The following is a 17,481-nucleotide window of genomic DNA, read 5'->3' as shown; positions in this document are numbered from 1 at the left end:
CTTTTGGACGCTTAGGTGCCTGCTGTCAGACATTAGTAACAGAGCAATTACGCCGCGTCATTTGTGCCGACAATAAATTCAACTGAATTCTGGGTTTTCATGTGCCAAAACCACGATCCGATTATGATGCACGCCGTAGTGGGAGACTACGGATTAATTTTGACGACCAGGGAATATCTAATGTCCCCAATGCACGGGACAATGACATTTTTGCATTTCGTCCCCTTGAAAAAACGGCTGCGACGGCCGGGATTTGATCCTGCAATCTACAATGACAACGTAATCATAGCCAACAATATTCGGTGGAAGTGGGAAACAGACCTCATAGGCTTTTACCACTTTTAAGTACCTTTCTTTCTTACGAAAGAGGCTCGAATCTATTTGGCCTGTATTACACATCCTCTTCACGGACGGTCATGGTCGTTTCCTCAAATTCTTCGTATTCCACTTTATTATAATGGAGAAACGTTGTTATCTCAGGAAGAGGACGTAGTCAGATCTACTTCAAACGGGAGCCCGATAAATCATGTGCCCTGAAGAAGAAAACATTCCAAATTGCCTATTGCTTCATAGAAGCAGAATATTAGACAAAGCGCGTCAAATACGTCTATCGCGGCCTTTTACTGCTTCCTCATTTGGTAAATTTATGCTGGTTTTATTTATAGTAAGCGGCACGCAAGCCTCCCGAACCCTAGTTAAACTGGACATCTAAAAATATTTTTCAGTGCTTTTCTCGGTTTGGGACTGCCAAGTAAACATGAAAAAATCACATTCCAGTCTATATTCATGGCTAGACGTTAAAAGTAAGCTTCAATAAAGACTCTCTAACTGTACGATCTTAACCATTACATCTCTGCTCTTCACAGTGAGCACGTTCGTTTCATCTAATGCAGAGCGCTGGGATGTGTTCGTTGCAAACGTATCGAAACTACCTTCGTTATTTCTCCGTTGCACGTCTTTCCGGGCCATACACTTTGTGTTGTCGTAGACAACACACCCGAATAACGCAGAGCACAGAGTTGCAGGGGCGGAAACTTTATATTGCCATCATGTCCCGCCCAGTGTTTCTTGTCTAGTTGCACGTGCACCAGGTGCCCCCATCGCAGTATCCTCCGCTGGCGCCCCGTTCCTTGCAGTAGCTATTGCAGGCCGAAGCCTTGCAAGCAGCCGCATAACCTGCAGAAACGTGGTAACGTTTCATTGAGAACAGCCATCTTTCGTCCTGAACGGTCTGCCCTAAATGCGAAATCCTGGCCCTCAAGTGCCTTCACGACAGAACGGGTCCAAGCTCCGTACGCTGTTCATTGTTGTTGTAAGGCCGTAAAAACGCATGAACACAAGGCAATGCATCATCAAATAAATGTGATGTTTTCAGGCCATGCGTAGCCGTTTTATTGTCAAAGCGATGTCTTTACTCCTAATCATAAATACTGTTTGCCGTGTCAGGTGAGGAAAATTGGCGCAAATAGAAATAAGAACTGACTTACGTCTCCGTTATTAAGAGCTAATATTGCGACGAGTTTTTAAGATGCAAAGAGGAAACAACACGGTTACACAAGATGCAGAAGGACACACGTCCATTTTTCCTCACAACGCTATTTTTGTTGAAGATCGCACCATCTGTATATGTATAGGCATTGTATTCACGTACCTTTTAGTATTTGTTTACGGGCCTCAGTGATGTAGTATTCACATTTTGATCTTTTGAAAAGGTGCTTTAGCAAATTATTCCATGTTATTCCAACTCAAGAATTCACTTTCACCAAGAAAAAGCGTAGTATTGTACTGAGCAAACTGGTTGTCATTTCCACATTGCATTCTGATTTGGATAGGTGTTCGTAAAATGCAAAACAGTGTCAGTAAATGCAAAACAAGTGACGTTCTGAGCAACAGTTCCCGAAGGAAAAGAAGCTACCTAGCCTATATCAATCAATCAATCAAAAGTTTATTTCACCAGAAAATTCTGGGTAGTCTTCAGGGCTAAAAGCTGCTCTGGGCAGCTTGACTGAGTCCCTGAAGACCCTTACATTGGCAGCATCCGACGTTCACAGCACATATATGCATATGAAATCATAATTATAACATGTGAGCAATACTGTAACAAGTTTACGTAAGGCTCACTTGAAGTTAACATACAGAGTTGCAGCAGGGTTCACATCAATTGTTTTATACAGCATAAAATAAACATCATCGTTTAAAGACTTTTGACTGTACAAGGAAAAAAAGAGAAAAAAAAAAGATGTAAATAAAAATAAAATTCTGTTTATTTAACAGGTTTCACAAACAATAAAGAGTAAAAATAGCACTGATAACAGACATCGCGCAACGCGCATATCATCGCGCATATCAGACAGCACAAGCAGATTTTTTTGTTGGGATGTATACAGAATTTTAATATTCCTGTCAGTATATTTGTGTTCTTAACATTTGTCCAAGTAAGCAACATTCTGACATCTATATGAGAATAAATATTTAATGTGTCATAGTTGTGCAGCTAAATCGGCTCCGGATTTTACTTAGGCTTGCCAGCGCCACATGGCCGACATCGAAATAAAGAACTGCTGTGAACTTGTCACTGTGATGTCCTGTGCCTTTGTTTCACACGAGCGATTCACGTGACCCTTTTCGACTATTAGGCTCATAAGCCGGTATTATACAATAGGTCGACGTTGACGGCAGCAGCACTTCAATAATGACAGCAACTATATGTACACCTTTGGTTCCTTTCAGGGCTGCCTCGGGTGAATGAGTTTAAGGAATCGTGGTCCCTGCTGTCTACCAACTTTCAAAAGAGTTTCACAAGGACATACTTTACGTACGTATTTGATATAATAATATCATAATAATATTTTATAACAAGGTCTGGCACAGTATTCACGTAGCGAAGGTGAAAATCTGACTCTGTGATCAGATAATATTAGTGTACAACTTGCCGCTCGCGGATCGGTGCTCATAAAAGAATTATAACATTTCTTTCTCTTACAAAAAACAAAGCAAAATTACAACGCACTCAAATTGAGTAACATTATGCAATTGTGTAAGTGATAGCTCTCCTACGCCTAATTTCAGTATATGCATTGTTGCATTTACGAAACCAGAATCATTAGTTCTCTTGAGTATATCACCATTTATGGTCTATTATTGCTTGCAAGTTGGAGCAGCGGTTTAACAAGGGATTCCTTGCAGCTATGCAAGAAAGAAAAAAAGTTAATCCTGGCTATATATATATCGAGTGCGCTCACAAATAAATGAGAATATTGTTTTACAAGTTTCAGTAGTTCACTGTTGAACTTATCACATAAAATTGGGGTCTCTTGTCCAGGAAACTCACCTGCTAATGCTAAAACTGCGAGGATGGTCAACACTTTCATTTTGAAGAGCGCTGCAGCCTACCTGTAACAATTAGAAAGGGTAAAAATATATGACTAAAACTACGTCACCACAGATAAAATCTCACCACTTTTGCAGGATGTGGAGTTGGGGGTCTTCGCAAGGAAAGGTGTGGACTTTCTGGACGAAAGCTTCCCGATATGCAAATGCTGATCGTATGTATTCAGGTGATCATCTGCGAAGGCTTTATACAAAATATTGAGCTCTTTCTCTCGCTCTCACCCTCACAAAAATCCACTCTTGTTTTGTCATATTTCATTCTATAAGATTGCCTTCAACTGCGCCAGCATGCCAAAAATCTTTCTTTCCCTTCCATGCCCCGTACTGTCTCTTAACTAGGCACTCAATCTAAACGATATGAAGGCAAGCCCTAGACCGTTCCATGAAAACCATCTAGCCGTATAGTGCAATCTAGGTATAAAGAATATCTAGCAATCTCTTTATGAATGGTTCGGAATAGAACTGACATATAATTACCTGGTACGCTAATAGTCCCAGATGGAAACACGCAGCAGAAAAGTACGTCCGTGCAGAGTCATTTGACATGCAGAATGTTTTTGTACCTGAATAAAGCGACAGTTCTATCTTGCTGATGCTTGAAAAACATGTTATGCGGAGAGACAGCACGTCAAAACCTCATACAGATCTGGAATTGAAATGGCAAGATATGTACTGTGTAGCATTAACCTTGGCTCATTAAACACGTGCATTGAATGTCGGCGACTAAAATTGCGCACATCGCAGCTAAAAAGTGAACATTACTCTGACATGAATTTTTAAACCACAATAATCTCATGAAAACTGTCTATTCCATTTCGCACCTCAAATCATATCAAGAGAATACATTCTTGTTTGCAAAATATCAATTCAAAGGTTTGATTATAAAATTATAGTATAGCACGAGTGTTCATTCAAAATGGAGAATATTTGCTGCAATATTTCCAGAGCTTATACTAGTAACAGAGGAATCGTTGCATGCCAAGTGTGCTGGCATTTCCAGACATATGTTAACATATGTTAGACAAGAGGTTAACACGAACTTTTCGTCAGCGATCGCTCGAGGAACGTCTGATCTGATACAGTTTTTGTGGGCTCACAGCGGGCTTTGCTTGGGCACTGTTGAACACCTAAAATTCTCTTAGTTCTGGAAAGTTAGTTCTCCCGTGTTTGGCTTGTAGCCTTATTTGATACAGAAATCTGATATAGAATTAAGAAAGAATGAATTCAGAAATTTACTCTAAGAATTACATTGAGCAGCTCCGTTATCACCCCAAATTACATTGTAAGCTTACTTACGTGCCGCCCCATAAGTAAAGCCTGTCCTTGCAGCTTCCAGTCAGTTGTACCAAGCGCGACAAAAGCTGGTCACGCATAACTTGCTCGACATATGAGACTATGCCAAACGGCGTCTGTGTTAAATAGTTATGACATGTTGCATTGGCCTGAATTCAATTGGTTAGGAACAAGAAGAATTATTTGCCACTATTGGTACTCTGCGCCATAAAAAGGGATGTAACAAGACCTTTGACGTAAATTAAAAAAGTTTCCGGCGTTTAAATTACCAAAAAATGAATTTTCGTTTTTGTGACATACCTCTGCTGTGTCCCTAAATATGAGTAATTTTCTACGATTTGCCAACACTGGTGCGGAGTCTTAATTGTACAAAGAGAAAACATATTGACAAATTACTCCTAGATGATCGCAAATTTGTCAAGATTAACTTGCAATTGACTTAGTTAACGAAACAAGACCACGCCCTTACAGTGGTGAAGCACGAAGAAAGTACTGTGACAATGCGCAGAAAAAAACACACCTTTCTCATATACGAAGCATGGCTTTCCCGTATCGCTTAGAGATCTGGACATTGTTCATCGCGTACCAACCGAAACTAATGACAAGAAAAACATTACTGCTCGATTCTGTTCCAGAACTAAGAAAGCTGATTTTGCGAGCAAAGCGCGAAAGCCAAACTCTGTCTTAGTGACATTGTATTCTCTGGCTCATTTAATGCGCCCGTTTTTGCAAACAAGCATCTGACCCCATCTAAAAAGGCCCTCTTTTCCAAAGCCATAACTTTGATGAAAGGAAGGAACTGGATGTTCGTTTGGACGGACAACTGCCAAATCAAGACTAGGAAGACTGTTAATAGCAAAGTTCTGCGCATTCGAGACGAATCTGACCTAACCGAAACAGACTAGAGCTCATTGTTTAACCAATTGACATAATAATTATGGCTTCTCTACTGAAACCTCATCAAGTTAATTACGTTTTTAGGGGGTTTCATTCCATCATTCATTTTAACGCGAGGAGTCTTCGTAAGCACTTCAACGCGATCGATAATTTCCTCACATCACGAGCTAGTTCGTTTTCACTAATTGTCATTACCGAAATTTTGTTATCTGACGACGGAAAAAATTTGTTTTGCTTCCCTCAATATAAATCGGAATGCTGCAATAGATTAATGAGCAGTCACGGTGGTGCGGCCATATATGTTCTAATATTGCTTAATAATATTAATATTAATAAGAATATTGCTCCTTGCCTTCTGCTTTTCTTTTTCCTCCTCCTCCACCTACCTTATCGAAGAAGAGACGACCTATCCTTAACCATTGCTAATTGCTAATCTGTTTCGATTGGATTCAGTAACTGCTTTCTTGCTCAGGACAACAGGAATTTTATATATGGCTGCATTTACTGTTCTCCTTCATCGCCAGTCCATGAATGCTGTACGAATCTTGATCATATTTTACATGCTGTATCACTAGAAAATAAGAATGTTGTTATAATGGGTGATATAAATATTAATTTACTCGATGAAACATCACCCATCTGCATTCACTATACTAGGTGGTTCCATAGCTACGGATATGATTGTTGAATTGACGTGCCCGCACGTGAAGTCTCTGATGGCACAGGTACACTTATTGATCGTGTTATTTCTCATTCTAAGCATGCTTCCCCCACCAGAGGCAAAAGTTTTACACATTGACATACCCTTATCCCCTGCTTTTATGCTTCAATTCTGGCGTACGACCTTGCCCACCTTCACATAGATGTTCTGGACAAAGTCGGCTTCATAACTGCTATTGCTAATACAAACTGATCTGAAATTAATTCACTGAACGACCCAGAGGAAGCGTTTTCCACATTTGTTTCCGCGTATTATATCATGGAATATGGAGATACATGGCATATGAAGATAAACATAAAAAAACAAAGCTTATTACATTGTCTAATCTTACTAATACTCCTCTAAATGTTTACATAATAAACAATATAGGTATGTAGAGAGTGCAAAGTTTCAAGTACCTGGGCATCTATTTAACCACCGATCTAACTTGGATCACACACGTAGAATGTATAACCAAGAAGTCATTTAGGAAATTAGGATTAATCAAACATCATTTGTATTCTGCCAACTCACAAACTGAGCTTCACTCTTACACATCTCTCATCCGGTCTTTGTTAGAATCCGCATCGATAATATGGCACCCAGGTACTATTACATTGCAGAACCGCATCGAGTCAGCACAGAATAAGGCGGCAAGATTCATACTTTCCTCATATTCACCCTACACGAGCGCATCATTCTTAAAAAGCAGCATCAGCATTCCCGCTCTGAACACCCGGCGCAAAATACGCGCTTAACCTTCTTTCGTTCTTTACATTACGGCGAGTCAACATTTACAACTAATCGCATTAAACCGGCGCATCACATTTCATCCAGGCTGGATCATGAACAGAAAGTGGAATCAATATTTGCTCGTGCTCTAAGATATCTATACAAACTGGGATACATAGCGCAAAAATGACACAGGGACAAGCAGGAACACGGGACGAGCGCTAACTTTCAACTATTGATTTATTGCAGCAGGTGAGCATATATACAATTTTATTTGAGGTCCACTTTTGTTGAATTTGACAATAACATTTACCTGCAAAAGCAGGGTGTTTGCATAGGCTCATGCATAGCGCCCATATTAAGTGACCTGTTTTTAGCTCGATGTGACAAAGCTCTTTCTGTGCGGTTGGGCGACTTGGGCGTTGTAAAGATGTTTAGATATGTAGATGATTTTTTTGGTATTTTTAGATAGATAACTATTTGATTCGGGCGCCAGTTCTCATGTAGATTGCTGTTTTGACTGTTCAAACCCTGCTGTTGACAGTATTCTTGCCTCATTCAATGAGTGTTATAGGCCACTTACGTTCACCACTAAATTTCCTGCGCAGGGCAATATCACGTTTTGAGACTTGCGTTTGCATTTCAAAGCTGAACACGTGTGTTGGGTATATGAGCCCAAAGCTAATAAGCCGCCCTTAAGGTACAGTTCTGCACACTCAAAACTCATAAAAAGAAGTATCGTACGTTATTTCTTGTCATGCGCTCCCTCTAAGTCATGTGCTCACTTGCTGGATGAAGGCCTTAGTAAGCAGGAGAACTCTTTGTGGTTCCACTTATATACCATTTTATCAGGATATGAGCCATCCCCTCCATATGCGTTCACAATAGTGTATGCCTGTAGAGGAAAAGACGTGCTTGTGAGAGAGCTTTGAAAGTAGCAAAACCACAATTCTTTAAACTCGATTCCCCGATGGAGCACTGAAAAGAAGCAAATGTGAGCAGCATTTGTCATTACTGAAATACTGCTGCCATCAACTTCTTAATATTGCACAGTATCGGTTTACCAGCTGAATGGTCGAAAAGGGTCACGTGAATCACTTGTGTGAAAGAAAGGCTTACAGCACAAAACATCAGCTTCACAAGTGCTGAGTAGTTTACTTTCTGTCGATCTAGGCCGTATGGTGCTTAGTAAATTCGAGAGAGAAATTAGCTGCGTTAGTAAGACAAACTAATTATATTTGTCACACAAATGTCAGGATATTGCTTATTTCGATAAATGTTACGAATACAAATACCTTAGCCTAAATGTTTAAAAAACTTATATATCGCCGCCGGAAATCTTCTTTGCCTATCTGAAATTGGCTAGGTAGTTTGTTTTCCGTCGAGCACTTTTATTCGCACCATCAGTTTCGCTTTATTAGCCATAGGTCGGATACACGGCTTTGCACTTCACTGATACGTGTTCAATTCAGAATGCAGTGTGTGAATGACACGGAGTTTAGCGTAGTACAATACTCCTCTTTTTCCTGTTGAAGGTGTGTGCCTGGCTTGGAATGTAAGTGGAAAATTTTGCTGAAGTACTCTTTCAAAAAGATCGAAATGTGAATAATAGATAAGTAAAGTCGGGAAAAAAGTACAGAAAAACACTAGAAAGAATTCAGTGATTGCAGTCAAGTAAGAGTCCTGTTTTGCCAAAAGACATGCATAACTTCTCAGGCACAAAGAAACAGGCAACTTTTTTTCATCACATAGAACGAATGTACACAGTAGATGATCACCATCGATTTTAGGTATGCTAAGCTTTGCACATTTGCGCTACATTACATTGTGGGATTTTACGTACTAAAACGATGACATGATTATGAGGTACGTGTTACTTGGGGACTCCGGAATAATTTTGACCTCCTGGGGTTCTTTGACGTGGACCAAATGCATGGCACAGGGGGAATTCGCATTTCGTTCCTATCGAAATGTGACCGATCTCGCCGGGATTCAGTCCTGCACCTTCTGGCTTGGCAGCGCACCGCCAAAGCCACTTCGCCACCGCGGCAGGTAAAGTGAGCATATGTATATATATATATATATATATATATACACATATATATGAGATCGAGAGAAAGAGATACAGGAGAATTTATTGAGGAAACACAGATGAGAGACGTGACGTATCAGCACTGTGGCCTGCCACTCTGCTGAGAGGGAAATGAAAGATGAGAAAAAGAAGTAGTACACGGGGGTGATGTGGACAGTAGGTACGATGCGAGTATATGCACATGGATGTCCGAATAAGGCGTTAACAGCCTTCTATGCAGACCTGTGCTAAATACGAATTGCAAGACAGCTTCTATGACTTCAAGTACTTGCAGAGCGTCTAAGTAGGTGAGGATAGCTGAAGGTTTGCCACATATTGGCTATGAGCCGCATATGACTCACTTGGCACATGACCCACACATGACACTAACTTAAGCACAAACTGTATGCTTGGCGTAAGGTAGATTTTCCTCATGACATTGGAAGGCATAGATGCAAATGGATGTATGGTACCCTAGAACATTTGATTAAAGAATGTTTTACAAGATCATAAGTCGATCCACGCGCATTATCGACTGCACACAGCGTTGCCCCAGCATTTTCCGAATTTTTTGCTGAATTTGATCTCGGCGCCATTTTCGTAATTGCCAAGGCAACGAACAAAGTCCCACGTCACTTGTAAGAAACAGCCAGAGTGCCCTGGATCGCTTGCATGCTTAATCTATCGCGAAGGCCGCAATTTAAACGATGCACTTTAAAATGTTCCTTTACATCCGGCATTTAGTTGCTCTTATTTTCGCCAAACATGAACATGTAATTTGTTGCCAAAGCTGCCAGTAACCAACAGAATTCGGGCTACCGCTACGCGTTACCGGCAACGTACCTGTCATTGTCGACAGATGTGAACAAGATACAATCTGAAGTTTCTGAAGGAAAGCACAGAAAACTTTCACAAACCCTTTATTATAGATGAGCATAGGGAGTACGCGAAGGCTCAGTTATCGTTTGCGATGCTTCTAAATGACCGGGAACGTTAATGTTTTGCCACTGATTAAACCTAAGGTTACCCTAATCATCCCGGAACTTGAAGCTCCTATCTGGTACATAATAATTTGAGACGTTTCTTTCAAAGATAGCCGCGAACAACTGGTCACAACTTACCAGTGACTGACATACACTTTCGCAAGTAGTTTTATTCTGAAAATTTCCTTCCCTTATTGAGTATGCCCTGCGACTAGTTGGTCTATTCGAACGAACTGTGGCACATTTTGTAGTGGCTGACTGCCAATCAGGGATTCCGGTTTCATTGTTATTCATATGCTTTGAAGGGTTACCATTTATAGCGATTACCTATATTAGGATACTTAGCATACTTTCCGATAGGGACTGTCTCCCTGTGTGATCTTTGCCTTTGGCTTTCTTTTTCCTTTTTCTGACTTGGTACGCTACAGGAAAGTGCCCCATAGCCCACATCACGATGAACGTCGCCGTAATGCGATTAGCAGCGTAACAAAGTAGCGGTGGAACATATTGCCACCGCAGAGACTCGTTATATATAAAGTGTGTATTCAGCAGGGTTCTTCTTCCGCGCGTCTCCTTATACGTGCTGGGGCATTCAGCTGCACCATCACGAAGCCCGCATGCAGCGCATGCGTGAATATACATTCACAGAAGTTTGTGTGACTGTATCTGATGCGGGTTCCAGTGCGCCCAGGTAACAGACATTCCTTTGCCATTTATGAATCGCGCATACCCATTGGCACATTTCCAGTAAAGGGAAGTGGCGTCGAAGAGGGTCACTGAATAGCGGGTGCATAACTAGCGGCACATGCCTAGGCGCCCAGGTTGGCGTCGAAGAGGTTCATTGAATACCGGCACGTAGGCAGCGGCGCAAACACCGTAACACAAGAATATCGAGTTAACTGACGAGTTTAAGAGACAGTGTAACACACCTGGTAGCACAAGATGTTCGGGTAATAGATTTAGAACCCGGTCCCTTGAGCACAGCAGGCTACTGCTCTAATTATTCGACCAGGGAGTATGCAGTGTCGCAGGTTGACGAGAAAATGGTGAGTCATAAATATATAAATGTATACATAGGTGGATAGATAGCTGTATATGTAGTGAACGTTCTATTTCTCTTTCACCTTCTTGATCTCTCTCTCTCTCTCTCTCTCTCTCTCTCTCTCTATATATATATATATATATATATATATATATATATATATATATATATATATATATTCATCATCATGGTTAGCGTCATTCGCTTGTAATGCTCCCGCAACATTTGATCGAATGATTGACAATGTATCAGATGGCCTAAAGTCGAATACTTGCTTTCGCTACCTTGACGACACAGTCATATTTTGATCGACCTTTCATCAGCACTTGTAGCACCTCGACGAAGTCCTGACATGCCTCTCACCCGTTGCCCCCCAGTGAAATACGAAAAAAGTGCCACTTCGCCAGCGAAATTAATGAAGTACTTGGACATCTTATCGGCAAGAAGTGTATTTGAGCTGACCCCGATAAGGTTACCGCTGTTCTCCGCTTCCCCAGACCTCAACGAGCCACATACTTGCGTAGCCTTTTTGGTTTAGTTTCGCATTTCGGACGCTTTATACGTAGCTTTGTAATCATAGGGGCGACGTATCAACTTCTTCCTTCAGGAACTCCCTACGTATGGTCGGACGAGTGCCAAGCCGCTCTTGACACACTCAAGCGTGCACTCTCGTTCGAACCTGCGGTTTGTCATTTCGACTACACCGCACCCGCTCTTCTACATGCTGACGTTAGTGGCCACGATATCGGCGCTGTTCTTCTGCAGCGCCAGAAAAATTCTCAACAACGTGTGGTCGCATGCGGAAATCGCACGCTGATAGCTGCTGAGAAAAAGTATACGATTACCAAACAAGAGTGTCTCGTCATTTTTTGGTCCATCCAAAAATTTAGGCCTTATCTGCATGGTTGCCACTTTATGGTCATTACAGATCACGAAGCCTTGTGCTGGATGGCGATGCTCAAGAATTTGTCGGGACGACTTGTTCGTTGAACAGTCGGCTTAGAAGTATACGACTTCAATGTCACCTGCAAGTTTGGAAAAACACACCAGGAAGCCGATGTTCTCTCTCGCTCTCCCCTACCACGCTTTCAAACGCTCCTCGCTTACCACTTTCCATGAGCAAATCTCAGGACGGGCCTTCTGTAGTTCCTTCGCTCTCAGCTCTCGACCGCTTCACACCTAACGATCCTCATACGTTTGCATCTTGCCAACGTGATGAATTTTACTGCCACTCCATTAGAGACCGTCACGAGGACCCCCGCTCCACCTAACGCTCGGCTCCGTCGGCAGCTGAAGAACTTCGAAATCGAATAGTGGATGCTACACGGATACGTGTTTCATCCCGAAGGGCACCATTGGATTCCTGTCGTTCACCGATCACTTCGGGCCCAGATAGTGGAGAGCTGTCACGATAATTCCGCAGTCGGTCACTTCGGTTACCATCAAACCTCTGAACGCATCCGCAGTTGCTTCCCCTGGCAAGGACTTGCAACCAGCGTAGCGAGAGAGAAAATAAACTTAATTTGCGCACAAAAATTTGTGTTGCCCCTAAACGCCGAGCGTTGCAAATGGTCGTAAACCTTAGTCCAGGGCCTCGCTGGCCCTTTCCATTCTTTCTGCCCTTTGGACCAGCCTAAGCCGGTCTTCAAATTGCCGGGCGTAGCAAAATACGTGGCTTCTTGCTCGCGCTGCAACACCGCAACAGACTGACCTTCGCGTCGGCTGCACTGCTCCAGCCTGTACAAATGTCCCGAAGCTCCTTTCCCAGCCGTTGGTATCGACCTCTATGAACCGCTGCCCATATCAGGTGGCCCTATCTTATGAATAGTCACAGCTGTCGACCATCTGATACGGTACGCTGAAACAGCGACACTATCTTCAGGATCCGCAATGAAGGTTGCAGATTTTTTCTTGGAAGTCATCTTTTCACGTCACGGAGCCCCAGACGTTCTTTTATATGACTGTGGGAAGACCTAACTGTAGACGCTCCTCGACGGCGTCCTCACTGCGCCCAAAACCACCCTTAAGACGACTTCCCGCTACCACCCTAAAAATAATGGTCTCAGGGAGCGCTTTCACCGCACGCTGTCCGACATGATAACAGTGTACGTCAACCTCGACCACACCAATTGGCATGCTATTCTACCATTCGTCACCTTCGCATAAAACACCGCCGCGCAAAGCACTACGGGGTAATCACCATTTTTCCTTCTCAATGGTCGCCAACAGATCACTTTCCTCGACCTATTTTTGTTTGGTATCTCAGTGCCCTCGTCGACATCACTGTGAAAGAGGTTCGTTTCGCTGAAAATCACATCCAGTAGTGTGCACTTTGCGAGCTTCCTTGAAAAACATCCGGTTCAACAATACCTCGTGCTGTTTTCTCTAGATTAAGCGCTTGGACCGAAGTTCTCATTAGTTCATTCTGTTGCATCATGTGCCTTTGCAGTTGTTCTAAGACAGTTAAGACCAGGCTCACCATCCCGACAGGCGTTTCCACTTAGTGGGTGCCACGTTGTATGGGTTCTAGAAAGAGTTCGCTCAGTGTCTGGAGCTGTAGATTCAGTGTCACCGATCCTGTTTGCACCACGGCTTGGCAGCTGATTGCAGCTTGTTGCAGCACCACGTTGATCAGCGCGGTACAACTAACTTCGCGAGGAAGGTCCGTCGCTGGCTCACCGTGCAGTTGGTATCGGATGAAAACAACAGACTACGATGACGCCTAGTTGATGAAAAACGTCACCCGCATGTCCGGTGTTCACAAACTGTTGACTGCGCCAAAATGTAGCGTTCCTAACTAAAGCGGCAGTAGAAAACACATAATCTCAGCGAGACGGCTGTCTTTCCCCTTTGATTCCATCTTACTCGGCCTCACTTCTCCCTTAGCCTACTTCTTTTTTCATGCATCCAACGCAGTCTTATGATGTGGTCTCCCTGGGCATTTCTTTTTCTTTTTTTTTTGCCTAGCGGGATAATTGAGGGCGTGTTTTCGCGGACGTGAAAGATGACCTCGAAAACACGCAGGGTGCCTCAAGCGGCCAGTCACGCGGCGATTTCACGTGTATTCGCGGGCATTTTTCGCGCTCCGGAAACACTTATAGGTAGCACGCAGTGAGCAAGAGAAACCTTTATCGGGATATTTCACGTTGCTCTACAATTTTCTCATTGACAATTTTCATCTAATTAAAATATTTGAGAAGTTTAATAACTAAGTAAGAATAATTATCTAATTAGGCGGAATGCATAAAGTAATCTGGGTGTCTCCAAGTTACGCCAAACAACATTACCTCGTTTCATTAGCATATGAGTAAAGTTAGCATATGTAACATTAGCATATGAGTAAAGTTTGGCTCAAGTGAAACACCCTGTATACAAGTTGTCACGCAGTAGTGACGGCGAAGAAAGCAGCAAAGATGTGCATGACGAAACTAGCATTTTAAGAGGCCAACCTGTGCTCTTTAGAACAGGCTACGCTTAAAGAACAACGATAGCAGTGAACACAGTCGGCGATCGTCGAAAATCTGATCAGCGGGTCAAGCCCGTCGGCTTTTATACATGAGTCTTTGAAGGTTACAGAGTAATCGCTGGTGCCTGCGTGTCTTCCAGATAGTACCACGCAATTGACGTCGCACATGCATGCAATCAGATTACACCGAGTTTGGTAACAACATACCGCGGAAAGAACCATCGATAAGGTTGGAGAAATTTCTGATACGTGCAGTCGCGTCCTGCGCTGAGAGATAATATTTGTTAGACGGTGAAACGCGGTTGCCCGATAAAGATAAACAAGTACACGTGTGAATATATTGGTCACATATATATAGATCATATTAAACTTAAGATAGAAAGACATAATTAATTATGGGGTTTTACGTGCCAAAACCACTTTCTGATTATGAGGCACGCCGTAGTGGAGGACTCCGGAAATTTCGACCACCTGGGGTTCTTTAACGTGCACCTAAATCTAAATACACGGGTGTTTTTGCATTTCGCCCCCATCGAAATGCGGCCGCCGTGGCCGGGATTCGATCCCGCGACCTCGTGCTCAGCAGCCCAACACCATAGCCACTGAGCAACCACGGCGGGTCGTATAGAAAGACACAGAATGCAATATTTGGAAGACCATGAGCTTCCAAGCAACGAAAGTTTCGGTTCAATAAGAATCGGGTTCAAAACAACCGTTGGACCAATGCAGCTTTCTGGGCATGCGGCAATGATTGTAGGTGTCACTGTTCGCTCAAACTTCTTGGTATCGCTTTCGGGCAACTTGAATTGTGAGATGTTTTCTACAGGAAATGTGCTTCTCTTCATTGAAACTTCTTGACAACAATCTTGGTCACTGGCTAGGTGCGGCTGGGTATGTGGCAGTCATCAATGATTAACTGGGTCTGTACCACTAGGCAAGCACCACTATTCAATGAAGCGTCTTGAACCACAGTTGGGTCACTGAGAAGAAAGGGGCTTAACCGAGGGGCCCGATTTTTATTACTCACATCATAAGAAGCCAACAAAGACTGACACCAAGGACAACATAGGGGAAATTACTTGCGCTTAATAAATGAAATAAACGATAAATTAACGGAAGTGAAGGTGGAAGGAAAAAAATACAGCTTGCTGCAGATGGGGAACGATCCCACAACCTTCACCTTCCGCGTGCGATGCTCTACCAATTGAGCTACCGCGGCGCCATTTCTCCGTCCACTGTCTTGGGTATTTTATGTTTTACTGTAGAACCTTGGGACTGTTAGCCAGCGCCACCACTCACAGGCCTTGGCGGCGGACGTGGAACATCCTTTCTGCCACAGGCGTCACGAGAACGTGATCATTTTGGGTGAAGGCAACCGGTCAATAAACCCACACATGTTTCCTGAAGGCATCAATGCTGCCGGATTCGACACCCTCGTTATGTAATAAACGAGAAGATAGGGTGTTAACTGAGGGGCCCATTTTTTATCTCATATTATAAGAAGCCAACAAACACGGACACCAAGAACAACTTAGGAGAAATTACTCGTGCTGCATTTCCATTAATTTATCGTTTCTTTATTTCATTTATTAAGCACAAGCATATATATATATATATATATGTAACCTTAGTGGCTATGGTTTTGGGCTGATAAGCACGAGGTCCGGGGTTCAAATCCCGGCCACGGCCACCGCATCTAATGTCTACGTGTTTCAGCGCAGACATTAGCGTGCGGCGCTACATAACTGTATTTCTAATGGCAAAACGTCGGCATAACAATAAAATGGGTACTGCTGGAGTTTCTGTTTATTTTGCATATTAAGCATCGAACCTACTCGTACACATTTTTGATTAAAGTATTGTGCACTTGTAAAAAGTTGTGTCAAGTTTGACTGTATGCGACACTCTTTTCTGGAAACTGCAAATGGCTGACAGGGTTAACACTGACGCTCAATACCGCCGCTTTCCCTGCTCCGACGCGTTGAAGAGCTGTGTTTTTTGCCGGACCGTTTTCTTGATTGGTACAAATACTTGCTGTAGTGAATAGCACTCATGCTATGTGACTGAGGCATTAATCTGTTTTCATCAATCTCAAGGCAGGCTGTCAGGGCATCCGATTCATAAACCAGCAATTTTTGGGGACCACGTTTTGCTTCGACGACGGCAGGGCCCGTGGCTGAAACGTAAGTTTATTTTTCAAGATCGTTTTCCCACTTGACCCCAATCTGGCAAAAGATTACGGGGATATATATATAGAAAACGCTGTCTCTTCTACGATTACTTCCTTCATGTTACGGTTATGGCAACCTGATAAAGGAAGATCCACCGGGCCATAACGTCGAGTAATGACTCCTCAGTGAATGAGGCTCCCTTTATGTAAAATAGTTTATGGTGTAAGCAAAACGCGTGTACTTTATTGTTGTACGTAGTTCGCAACTTCCTCTTCGCAACAAACAACAGCATTATGTTCAACGCTTCAGTTGGGCACCAGCCTTTCGCGACAATGGCATTAGAGATTTGACGAAGGCTACCTACCGGCGACAATTTGGACAATAAATTTATTTTGTCTTTCAACGTGGATTGCTTGCAGTGTCCAGGTAGTTGCCAGATACTGTTAGCTTTTATGTATTTTACATAAATATGCACATGTATTTGCGTCCGTAGATGCAGACGTACTTGCGTACATACAATGCCTGTATATATATAGAGTATGCGGTATGAAAGAAAAATTACGTCACGAGACAAAGGAGGCAAGTGTATTCCTTCTGCAGTTTTGTAAATCAGCTTTTTTCGCTTTCATCTGTAAAATATTGACAGATCTCACATCCTGATAACGGAGAAAAATGTCGCTTTTTATTTCTACTTGCGTCAATCATTCTTACCCTACAAGGCAAAAAGTGTTTTTTG

The 17,481-nt window shown here is 42.7% G+C and overlaps 1 protein-coding gene and 1 long non-coding RNA gene across 2 annotated transcripts in view; one reads left to right on the top strand and one right to left on the bottom strand.

Moving 5' to 3' along the window:
- Positions 1-17,481, top strand: part of LOC126543990 (uncharacterized) — a 125,784-nt gene that overhangs the window by 104,768 nt on the left and 3,535 nt on the right. The window contains exons 4-5 of the transcript XR_008608873.2: positions 2,731-2,815; positions 3,469-3,557. The gene's annotated coding sequence lies outside the window, so the exon portion shown is untranslated. The remainder of the gene's footprint in view (positions 1-2,730; positions 2,816-3,468; positions 3,558-17,481) is intronic.
- On the bottom strand, positions 1,031-3,538 carry LOC126543466 (uncharacterized). Its single transcript, XR_008608876.1, has 3 exons — positions 3,458-3,538; positions 3,332-3,393; positions 1,031-1,176 (listed from the first exon to the last, which is right to left on the bottom strand). It is a non-coding gene; the product is annotated as an uncharacterized lncRNA (long non-coding RNA).

Source organism: Dermacentor andersoni, chromosome 10, assembly GCF_023375885.2.
Source record: "Dermacentor andersoni chromosome 10, qqDerAnde1_hic_scaffold, whole genome shotgun sequence".
In the NCBI taxonomy this organism is placed as follows: domain Eukaryota; kingdom Metazoa; phylum Arthropoda; class Arachnida; order Ixodida; family Ixodidae; genus Dermacentor; species Dermacentor andersoni.
The sequence above is the reverse complement of the archived record's forward strand: the minus strand, read 5'-3'. Positions and strand labels throughout refer to the sequence as shown.